Genomic DNA, 13,212 nt, shown 5'->3' on the forward strand with positions numbered 1-13,212 from the left:
AGTACGCTGAAAGTTATCTAATATACTGATCTCTAATAAAATTTGAATGTAAATGTCGAATGTATGGTAATCCTTGGAATTCTTAGTTCGATGAATCTTTCGTTACACATCATAGCCTTGTATTTCTTTCCCTCCATCCTAACCGCTCATCAAATTAGTGTATTACACTGGCAATGCAGGTGCAGCAAGCAACGCACATACAAATAAGGAAGAATGGCAACTTTCCCCTTTCTTCTACGCAGACCACACAGTAATCACCACGCAGTCAAATAAAACAACAACAGTTTTTGAGGTTAACATACTCTTATTTCACCTCTGTTTTCTTTACCGTTATTATATTGTAACTATTTATGCCAATGTCAACCTTATTAACAAAAGCCGTTGAATGTCAGCCTTATGAGACCCTTTGTGGGCCTATACGAGTAAGTACCTGCGTTGTTCACTATATAATACAGCCGTTGAATGCACACATGTAATTGCCAACCTTGTGTGACTCTTTTGGGGTCATATAGGTACTTGAATTGTACGCTAGATAAAATTAGTTATTTTGGACACTACTCATTGCTTTCAAGTCTTCTTCATCCACGTCACTTACTTTTTAAAGTCGTAGAGCTATGACTTCTATCATGTTATTGATAGGAGTATCAATGTGGAAGATCGATATTTTTTTTTTTAATTTTGCTTTTTGTTTTGCCAAATCCTTAGAGAGAGAGAGAGAGAGAGAGAGAGAGAGAGAGAGAGAGAGAGAGAGAGAGAGAGAGAGAGAGTAGTGTAATAATGTTCGTTGTGAGAAAGACTGTTGTTATTTTAGAGTTGTTTATTTATATCTTTAGCTAGCCTAAGACAGTGGTGAATGTCCCGAGAAAATGCCTTTTTATTTGACTGCAACCAGAGGCAGTTCTGTATGCTTTTAGTGCCGGGATTACGCTCATCATTTTTCTACTAGTTTGGAAGTTATTTTTTTTTTTCTATAGAAAGTTTACTATCTATCTTTGATTATGGTGCGAAAGTTTACTTAGTACGAGTGTTCGTAAGTGATTTTATATTGCCGGATAAATAAATAAAATAACGAGGATTATTATGGCTTGTAACGAAACTAGATGGTGGTATTGACTGATTGGTCGATTGAGTTGATGAATTTACCGTCGGCCACGGAACTGTGGTGGAACTGACTATTTGACTATCTTGGCTTGGGTAGCCAACGGTGTTCGTAATCGAGAAACCCTTCTCATTATGATATATAAATATGTTTGGAATTTGGTGGCGATTGTGAAATTTACATTGACTGTTTCAAAGACGTTTATCTAGTGTGGGTAACAAGGTGTCAATGGTTGTATATCTAATCTCTCTCTCTCTCTCTCTCTCTCTCTCTCTCTCTCTCTCTCTCTCTCTCTCTCTCTATGACATAGAGTCTATGTATATATATATATATATATATATATATATATATATATATATATATATATATATATATATATATATATATATATATATATGTTAGAAACCAAAAATAAATTATAGAGATACGAGTTGCAAAAGAAATGGAAAGCAAAACTGTTTCCTTATAAGGAATACAGTTAACGTTAAATTAATTAATTCAATCATATAGGATTGATATTTGTGTCCGACTGTGGAGAATAGCCATTCGGTCGTTAGCTTGACTCGAAGCTTTACCTATTTTTCTTAATAAATTAAAAGTAAATAACTTAATGCTACTTAGTATAGTAACTATTGGTGTTAATGATAAGTAAAATGAATAATAAAATTAAACTTATGAATTAAATGACTTAAATTAGTAATTGCCTAATAGGCCTTAAGTTCGCGTGTGCGTAATATGTACAGTCACTCATATAGTTTGGTGGATGTCCGGGGGTTTTTGAGAGAGATTTATACTTCACCCCTTTCTGGACGACAGGTGTCTAGGAACGCGAAACCGGTCAAATATTCAACTACCTATAATTGAATATTTGACCTGTTTCGTGCTTTATACCTCACCCATTTCTGGACGACAGGTGTCTAGGAGTGCGAAACCAGTCAAATATTCAACTACCTATACAGTAGTTGAATATTTGACCTGTTTCGCGTTCCAAGACACCTCTCGTCCAGAAAGGGGTGAAATGGAAATCTCTCTCAAACACCCGGACATCCACCAACTTATATGAGCGACTGTACCTGTCAAAGGTAAGAAGTAAATTACCTCTTAGGTTACCACAGCCACGGCATCCTATAGGAATTTAACTCTGAACAAAACTAAACGTTCAAATTCCAAGACGACGACAATTTTTGAACACGTCAACATTTGTGATAAGTGTTTGCATTATTTTGTATCTTTGGACGTGTCTAGGGAAAAGGGTAATGTCCGGTAATGTCACAAAGTTTTATTAGGGGATCTACTCTTTAATGTAAGTTGTTTTGGTTGTTGAATAATTGTTTTGTTTATTAAATATAAGTTAGGTTGAAATTAAAATAAATTCCAACATAATTCCAAAATTGTCGATGTATTCCATGTAATATTCCGGAGGTGAATTCGATGTGTTTATCGTTCGGTTAAATAAGTGATTTTTTAGAAACGGCTAACTGGCTAACTGTCGCTCGGTATTTCGAATGGTAACCAATATGGAACTCAGGTGCGACGTAATTGGTAACATTTATTACGTATTATAATCTATTTCATATTCATATATAATGTACTCGGTAACCTTTAAGCATCGATAACTTTGGGTGAGCTGTTATCTTTTAAATACTTGCAGGCTATTGATATTAAATCCATTGATTATAATTATACAAGTAATCATATGTGATAAAGAAGAAGATTTTGTTGATCCTATGAATATTATATCATCCTTGAGGAGGATGCGGGGAATACACAAATGGAAAATAACTATTTACTTCATGGTGATAATAGATTAACTTCTTCCTTTTGTAAGACTCAAATAACTGTAATCGAAAAAGAGATCGAGCAGGTTAAACACTTTGATGAAGAAATAGATAATGTTTTGGAGACACATGAAATAATGAACAGTCATGAACAATATTATAATGAGGAGTTGGATAGTCAGGCAGAATGTAGCATTCAGGTTAGTATAGAGCTCGACCAATATGAACAATACATAAGTGAGTCAAGTGGGGCTTCTGGCAACTTATCTGCCAATAAAGTTTTAGAAATGATGTCTAGAATGAATATGTCTGATGGGAAACCCCCTCCTCTAGAATGTGGAATCTTTAGTGGTGAGGAGAAAGATAAATTTGCTTTCAATTCATTTCTTAATCAATTTAATAATGTCATTGGGCCCAGAAAAAATCTGTCCGATTCTGCCACACAAATATATTTACATGGGTATCTTAGGGGCTATGCCTTGAAGGTAGTTAAGCATTTGACTATTTCTGACCGTAACTACCACTTGGCAATTGAAATGTTAAAAGAAGAATTCCTTTATGTAAATTATATTATTGACGAGACTTTTAAGAACATTTTGAGTGCTGCTGCAACTGCTGAATATGATCAAGAATTCTCGTCGGTGAAGGTTTACCTCAACGAAATCAAATCCTATCTGCATGAATTGAAAGCACATAATATTGATTTATTGGAAGTGGGGTCCTCTGGGCATAAATTTGTGAGTCATATAGTATATAATAAACTCCCCATACCAGTAAAGAGAGTTGGTTCACAAATTAGATACCTATTATCCTAATATATCTGACATTCTTTCTAATTAATATGAAATTATCAAAACTTTATTTAAAACTGTTTCCAATAGGAAAAAGACCTTCACTAAAACCTCTAGTAAACCTAGTCCTAGCAGTTCATTTAAACCTAAAGAAAATAAGGTAGGTGTAAGTACGATTCAAAATTTTAAATTTGCAAGTAAAGTAACTAAATCAATTTGTAAATTGTGTGCAGCTGAAGGCCATACTTTGGGAAAATGTGTCAACTTTAATCATTATAATGATAAAGTGGCCAGACTGAGACAGCTTTCACTATGCACTAGATGCACTGGTTCAGGGCATGAAGACAATGAATGTTACTGGAAACAAAATAAGTTAAGGTTTGAATGTCTGTTGTGTAGAAAGAGGGAACACATAACTCCTTTGTGCCCTTCTTTGAATAAAGCCGAACTATCTACTAAACTAACGTAAGCTTATGTTTTGCTCAAAGAAGTTTTGATGCGTCTCACATTTTACCTACTATGACTTTGTATTTAAGAAATGGCAAAAAGGCTAGGAAAGTCAGATGTCTGTTTGACACTGGCAGTCAGCGGTCATATATTTCCTAATCTGCCGCTAAAGATCTTTGTCAGGATGTAGAGGCGTTGTATGCTTTGGAATGTGATGTAAGCACATATATAGGGCAGGAAACTAAGGGCTTTAAGCAAATGTCCACTGGAATAAATATAAACAATAATTTAATATTCATACCTTTATTAGTTGACAAATCGCTGATTATAAACTTTGAAGTGCCGACATGAATCAAATAATAAATAAATTTAAAGAAAATAATATTGCTTTATTGGATGAGACATTTTGTGACCACAGAAACCATGAAAGTATGAAGGTCGACATGTTAATAGGAATAGATATCATTCAGTTTTTACCTTCGGTAACTTGGACTAGAATGCTGGGTGGGACTTGTTTAGTCGTAAATAATAGAGTAGCTCCTGTTGGTAATGTGTTCAACTTTTTGGATGAGGCAGAATGTAGAGCTGTTATGGACTGTATAGTTAATAAGAAAACACTGAATGTTAAAATAAAAAGCGTGGTAAATTTAGTAATGGATCCTCTAAAATCTTATTTCAATCCATTAGAACATATATTAGAAGACAGTGAGGTAGAAAATGAACTTGAACACCTTTTTAGTCTTGAATCCTTGGGAATAAAAAAGTGTGAAAAAGAAATGGTCTCCTTTGATAAAAAACAAATTGATAGATTTAGGGAGGGGATCTCTTTTGATAAATGATAAATGATTTGTTTCACTTAAGGTATTAGACCGAACAGTAGTGTAACTCGGTAAGAAGGGTCTCATTGACAAGTACCAGGAGGTTTTTGATAAACAACTCAAGGATGGTATAATCAAGGAAATTAAAGCAATTCCTTCTGACTATCATAAGTATGTATGGATTCCACATAGACCAGTTATAAAATCAGAAGAGCAAGTTACCTCAAAAAAGTATTTAACTGTTCTTTAAAACCTTACAGGGAATTGCCTTCACTTAACGAAGCAGCTTATCCTGGGATAGACTTAATGGGCTCAATACTGTAATTACTCTTTTACTTTAGAACTAATAAATATGTAATGTTGAGCGACGTCAAACAAGCTTTTTTTTATGATTAAATTAAAAAATGAAGTGGATAAAAATTAGATTTTGTTTCTTTTGGAAACGGGGAAATAAATTAGTATCTTATCGCTACAAAACAATAGTTTTTGGTTACACTTCTTCCCCTTTTATATTAAATTTTGTTATGAAACATCACGCAGAAAGTTATCCTGATGATAAGTGTAAAGAAATATTAACCAATAACTTTTATGTAGACAAACTTCTTATAACTGGTAATAACATTAATGAAATGAAAAATTTGTATAAGCAAGCTAATGATAGGATGGAACAAGGGGGCTTTATCTTAAGGTCTTGGAATTCCAATTGTGTAGAGTTGAGAGAAGAAATAGCGTCTGATAATAGACTTCTTGAACATTCTTGCGAAGAGGATAAAGTATTGGGTTATAGATTCAACGTAAAATAGACCCAGAAGCAGACACATAAAGAAAAGTATTGTCACAAACTTCTAAATATTTGATCCTTTGAATATAGTCCTTCCTGTAACAATAAGAGGCAAAATTTTAATGAGAAAAATATGGAAATTAGATGTTGGTTGGGATCAAAATTTACCTAAAGACATTTGTGGGGAAATGAAAATTATTAGTATAGATTTTGAAATGTTATCTGAATTCAAATTTCCTAGAGAGTCTCTTAATGAACTAGACTCGTATGGTCTTCATATATTTTGTGATAGCTCAGTAGAGGCCTATGGGTTTGTGGCCTACGCGGTTAATCAAAATGATAAAAGTTCTTATTTGTTCTCCAAATCTAAATTGGCTCTACTGAATAAGAGAAATGAGCATAGTGTCCCCACTTTGGAACTAATGGAAGTAATTCTAGCTTTTAAATGTTTACCTTCCTTACTAGAAGCCTACAATAATATAAATTTTCAATTCATTAATATTTGTGTTGATGCTCAAGTGGTTTTAAATTGGCTATTGGCCAGAGAAACAAAAATAAAATCTAAATTTATTAGAAATAGAGTACTTGAGGCAGATGGTCTTAAAGTTGAAATATCTAAGCTATTTAAACTACCTGTCTTATATCACTATGTAAATACAGAAGAAAATCCTGCTGACATGATCACCAGAGGTTTATCCTATACTAAATATTTAAGTAAATCAACTTATTGGCTAGAAGGTCCAGAATGGTTGATATACACTATGCAAATAAATAAAGTAAACGCTGGTATTCTCGATATAAATAAAATGTCAAATTATGATCAATTGTTAAGAATTACCAGTCACTTGTTCAAATTTTGTAGTAGATTAAAGGGTGGTGATCCTAAAGAGAAAGCCGTAGAGTATTGGGTGAAAATTGCACAGAAAGAATACTTTTCAGTAAAATTGGATTTTTTACAAAGCAGTGCCAATATTAATAATAATATACCTCCTCTAGTGTCCAATTTAAATTTATTTTTAGATTCAAAGAGTATAATTAGGTCTAGGGGAAGAATATCTAAGTGTTTGTACTTTGACTTTGATGTTCATAACCCAGTAATGCTTCCTAAAGAGCATAGGTTCACCTCATTGTTAATAAAGCATTGTCATTTGAAGGTACAGCATTTAGGAATAGGCACTACATTGAACTACTTTAGGGAACAGGGATTTTGGATTCCCATGGGTAGGTCAGCAGTAAAGACTGAGCTGAGTAGTTGTAATGTATGTAGGAAATATAATGCCTTAGCTTACAGATACCCGAAGTTTACAGATATGCCTAAACACCACATGAATTTTGTCAAGCCTTTTCAGCATGTAGGTATTGATTTCACCGGACACCTTTGGGTTAGGGATGAGTTGAGTGGTAAGACCACAAAAATGTTCGTTAGTTTTCACTTGTCTTAACATGCGCGCTGTGCACTTTGAATTGTTACCAGACATGTCCACTGAAAATTTTGTTCTCGCTTTCCAAAGATTCAGTAATATATACACAATACCTGTACAGTGGCAACGCTAAGTCTTTTCTCAAGGGTGGAAGTATCCTTGAAAGGACTTTGGAGTCGCAGGAATTTCAATCTGAACTAAGCAAATTTAATATCAAACATATTAAAATACCTTTATATTCAGCATGGGTTGGTTCTGCTTAGGAGAGATTGATTAGAGTATTAAAGAATTGTCTTTATAAAGTAATAGGAAGGTCTAAATTAATTTACTTTGAATTATTAACTACCCTTTCTAATATTCAATTAGCGATAAATTCCAGGCCTTTAACATAAGATCAAGCTCAGAAAATTTAGAGTTTATAACTCCAAATACCTTTATCAAATTGCATGGTAATTCATCCCTCATTTTGAGACAAGATGAGAGTGATATTTGGTTGGACGATTCTATTCAGCCTTCTTTATAGAGAACTGTAGAAATACAGGAAGAAATTGTTGAAAATTTTAAGAAATTTTGGTATGAAAATTATCTCTTAAGCCTGAGAGAACATAGTAGAAATTTGTACCAAGTAAGTGGGGAAAATAGAATTAAAGTTGGTGCCATTGTCCTAATCAAAGCAATTAATAAGCCCAGGCCATTCTGGATGATGGGTAAGGTATTAGAATTAATATTAGGATTTGACAATAATATTAGGTCAGTGAAACTAAAGAAAGGTAATGGGCCTATAGAATATCATTCTATTTGTAATCTTTATCCTATGGAACTGTCAGTGACACATGCTATAAGAGAAAGGCCAGCCAGAGTGAATTCAATGGAAATTGAGGTAGAAACAGGCAGTATAAATAAACCTGAATCTATTCACGTTGAACAAGGCGAAAGGTCTGTAAGACCCAAAAGAAAGGCTACCGAAAGATTTGAAAGAATGCTAAGGAAAAATTTAGATAATTTGTAAATATTACTTTTCATTATATTATTTACTGTAATTACTATTATTAAGTTTTTATTTTGACTAAAATGCTACACACTCGAAACTTTTTCAGTGTGAGGATATACTTTATTAAATGCTTTATTCTTTAACTTTAAACAAGGATTAAGGGCTTTGCAAATAATTTTTAGGTAATAAGTAAATAAAACTAAATACGTAAATAAAAAGTAAAATTAGGAGATAGCCTATAGTAAACTAAGCTAAGTTAAAATTGGTGTAAATATATAAATAAATGCTACACTTGAAATAAAGTGAAGACTAAAGTTAAAATGCTACCCTTAAAATAAAGTGAAGACTGAAGTTAAAATGCTACACTTAAAATAAAGTGAACACTTAAGTTAAAATGCTACACTTTTAGTAACGTGAGGATGGTACTAAAGTAACTTAGCCATACTTTTTATTTAGCGTTGTTGGAAATAATTGTTTAACACAGTAGCCAGATTTAAGGTGACCTTAACAAATGATGTAAAGATAATGAAGATATTCATTGCAATTTTATAATCGCAATCCTTTGTGGGGAGTGTGTTAGAAACCAAAAATAAATTAGAGAGATACAAGTTGCAAAAGAAATGGAAAACAAAACTGTTTCCTTATAAGGTATACAGTTAACGTTAAATTAATTAATTCAATCATATAGGATTGATGTTTGTGTCCGACTGTGGAGAATAGCCGTTCGGTCGTTAGCTTGACTCGAAGCTTTACCTATTTTTCTTAATAAATTCGAAGTAAATAACTTAATGCTACTTAGTATAGTAACTATTAGTGTTAATGATAAGTAAAATGAATAATAAAATTAAACTTATGAATTAAATGACTTAAACTAGTAATTGCCTAATAGGTTTTAAGTTCGTGAGTGCGTAATATGTACCTGAGAAAGGTAAGAAGTAAATTACCTCGGAGGTTAACACAGCCGCAGCGAACAGTTCCAATAAAAAGTACTCGGTGGAAAGGCCGGCTTCTTCATAGGAATTTAACTGAACAAAACTAAACGTTCATACTCCAAGACGACGACAATTTTTGAACACATCAACATTTGTGATAAGTGTCTGCATTATTTTGTATCTTTGGACATGTCTAGGGAAAAGGGTAATGTACGGCAATGTCACAAAGCTTTATTAGTGGATCTAATCTTTAATGTAAGTTGTTTTGGTTGTTGAATAATTTTTGTTTATTAAATATAAGTAAGGTTGAAATCAAAAAATTCCAACAGTATATATATATATATATATATATATATATATATATATATATATATATATATATATATATATATATATATATATATATATATATATATATATATATAAATTAGAATAGCGCCAACGTTATCCCTGCGTGTCGTAAGAGTAGACTAAAAGGGACAGGACGAGGGTCTGGGAACCCCCTCTCCTGTATCTACATCCTGTGAGACATCAACAAGGAGATGGAGCTGGGGGGAGAGTGACTGCTCCCCACACTCTAGTTTTGGGGTGTTTGAATGTGCATGGATGTAGTACGATAGAGAGTAAAAGATGTGAAATTGGAAGTATGTTTAGGAATAGAAGGATGGATGTATTGGCCTTGTGTGAGACGAAGATAAAAGGAAAGGGTGAAGTGATGTTTGGTGAAATGTCTGGTAGAGTGTCTGGGATTGAAAGTGGAAGAGCGAGAGAGGGTGTGGCTTTGTTGCTGAGTGAATGGATGACAGGTAAAGTAGTGGAATGGAAGGAGATATCATCTAGGTTAATGTGGGTAAGGGTTAGGTTGGCAAGGGAATGTTGGGCGTTTGTCAGTGCGTATGGGCCAAGTAATGAGAAAAGTGAAGAAGAGCGGAATGACTTCTGGAATGAATTAACTAGGGGTGTAGAAGGACTGGGTAGAAGGAATTATGTAGTTGTCATGGGTGATTTAAATGCTGGAGTGGGCGCTGGAGAGGTAGAAGGTGTCATTGGGAAGTATGGCGTACCAGGTGAAAATGAAAGTGGTGAGAGACTGGTGGATATGTGTGTTGAGAAAGAGATGGTGATAAGTAATAGCTTTTTCAAAAAGAAAGATAAAAATAAGTATACATGGGTAAGAGTGGCAAATGGAAGAGTAGTAGAAATGGCATTAATGGATTATGTGTTGATAACTAAAAGAATGTTTGGAAGATTGAAAGACGTGCACGTGTTTAGGGGTATGGCTAACGGTATGTCTGATCACTTTTTAGTGGAAGGAAAATTAGTTGTAGCAAAAGAGTGGGGGAATAGAGTACGTGAATGTAAAAAGGAGCCAGTGAGGGTTGAAGAGCTAATAAAACCGGGGGTAAAAAGTAAATATCAGGAAAGGTTGAAAATGACATATGACGAAGTGAAAGTAAGAGAAACTGGCAATTTAGAGGAGGATTGGAAGTTAGTAAAAGAAAATTTTGTTGGGATTGCAAGTGATGTGTGTGGCAAGAAGGTTGTTGGTGGCAGCATGAGGAAGGGCAGTGAATGGTGGAATGAAGGAGTGAAGGTAAAAGTGGAAGAGAAAAAGAGGGGTTTTGAAGAATGGCTGCAGAGTAATAGTGTAGAGAAGTATGAAAAATATAAAGAGAAAAATGTGGAAGTAAAGCGCAAGGTACGTGAGGCAAAAAGGACAGCTGACCTGAGGTGGTGTCAAGAATTGGGTCATTCATATGAAGAAAATAAGAAGAAGTTTTGGAAAGAAGTGAAGAGAGTAAGGAAGGCTGGCTCAAGAATTGAAGAGACAGTGAAAGATGGAAATAGGAGGTTGTTAAAAGGAGAGGAGGCAAGGAAAAGATGGGCGGAATATTTTGAAAGTTTACTGAATGTTGAGGATAATAGGGAGGCAGATATAATTGCTGTTGCAGGTGTTGAGGTGCCAGTGATGGGAGATGAATATGAGAGAGAGATTACAATAGATGAAGTGAGGAGAGCACTAGATGAAACGAGAGTAGGAAAAGCGTCTGGTATGGATGGTGTGAGAGCTGAGATGTTGAAGGAAGGGGGTGTGACTGTACTTGAATGGTTTGTGAGATTGTTTAATATGTGTTTTGTGTTGTCAATGGTACCAGTGAATTGGGTTTGTGCATGTATTGTACCACTATATAAGTGTAAGGGAGATGTGCATGAGTGTTGTAATTCAAGAGGTATTAGTTTGTTAAGCGTAGTTGGAAAAGTGAATGGTAGAGTAATGATTAATAGGATCAAGGATAAAACAGAGAATGCAATCTTAGAAATACAGGGTGGTTTTAGCAGAGGTAGGGGTTGTATGAATCAGATTTTTACAGTAAGGCAGATATGCGAGAAATATTTAGCAAAAGGTAAGGAGGTGTATGTTGCGTTTATGGATCTGGAGAAAGCGTATGATAGAGTTGATAGGGAAGCAATGTGGAATGTGATGAGGTTATATGGAGTTGGTGGAAAGTTGTTGCAAGCAGTGAAAAGTTTCTACAAAGGTAGTAAAGCATGTGTTAGGATAGGAAATGAAGTGAGTGATTGGTTTCCGGTGAGAGTGGGGCTGGGACAGGGATGTGTGATGTCACCGTGGTTGTTAAACTTGTTTGTTGATGGAGTGGTGAGAGAGGTGAATGCTCGAGTGCTTGGATGAGGATTAAAACTGGTAGACGAGAATGACCATGAATGGGAGGTAAATCAGTTGTTGTTTGGGGATGTTACTGTACTGGTTGCAGACAAAGAAGAGAAGCCTGGCCGATTAGTGATAGAATTTGGAAGAGTGTGTGAGAGAAGGAAGTTGAGAGTTAATGTGGGTAAGAAAGGGTTATGAGATGTACGAGAAGGGAAGGTGGTGCAAGATTGAATGTCATGTTGAATGGAGAGTTACTTGAGGAAGTGGATCAGTTTAAGTACTTGGGGTCTGTTGTTGAAGCAAATGGTGGAGTGGAAGCAGATGTACGTCAGAGAGTGAATGAAGGTTGCAAAGTGTTGGGGGCAGTTAAGGGAGTAGTGAAAAATAGAGGGTTGGGCATGAATGTAAAAAGAGTTCTATATGAGAAAGTGATTGTACCAACTGTGATGTATGGATCGGAGTTGTGGGGAATGAAAGTAACGGAGAGACAAAAATTGAATGTGTTTGAGATGAAGTGTCTAAGGAGTATGGCTGGTGTATCTCGAGTAGATAGGGTTAGGAACGAAGTGGTGAGAGTGAGAACTGTTGTAAGAAATAAGTTAGCAGCTAGAGTGGATATGAATGTGTTGAGGTGGTTTGGCCATGTTGAGAGAATGGAAAATGGCTGTCTGCTAAAGAAGGTGATGAATGCAAGAGTTGATGGGAGAAGTACAAGAGGAAGGCCAAGGTTTGGGTGGATGGATGGAGTGAAGAAAGCTCTGGGTGATAGGAAGATAGATGTCAGAGAGGCCAGAGAGCGTGCTAGAAATAGGAATGAATGGCGAGCGATTGTGACGCAGTTCCGGTAGGCCCTGCTGCTGCCTCCAATGCCTTACATGATCGCGGAGGTAGCAGCAGTAGGGGATTCAGCATTATGAAGCTTCATCTGTAGTAGATAATGTGGGAGGGTGGGCTGTGGCACCCTAGCAGTATCAGCTGAACTCGGTTGGGTCCCTTGTCAGGCTGGAGGAACGTAGAGAATAGAGGTCCCCTTTTTTGTTTTGTTTCATTGTTGACGTCGGCTACCCCCCAAAATTGGGGGAAGTGCCTTGATATATGTATGTATGTATATATATTATATATATATATATTATATGTTTATATATATATATATATATATATATATATATATATATATATATATATATATATATATTATATATATGTGCATAAATATATATATATATATATATATATATATATATATATATATATATATATATATATATATATATATATATATATATATATATATATATATATATATATATATATATATGGGTGTATATATATACATACACACATATATAAATATATATGTATATATATATATATATATATATATATATATATATATATATATATATATATATATATATATATATATATATATATATATATATATATATATATATATATATATATATATATATATATATATATA

The sequence above is a fragment of the Palaemon carinicauda genome, chromosome 11 (genome assembly GCF_036898095.1).
Source record: "Palaemon carinicauda isolate YSFRI2023 chromosome 11, ASM3689809v2, whole genome shotgun sequence".
In the NCBI taxonomy this organism is placed as follows: domain Eukaryota; kingdom Metazoa; phylum Arthropoda; class Malacostraca; order Decapoda; family Palaemonidae; genus Palaemon; species Palaemon carinicauda.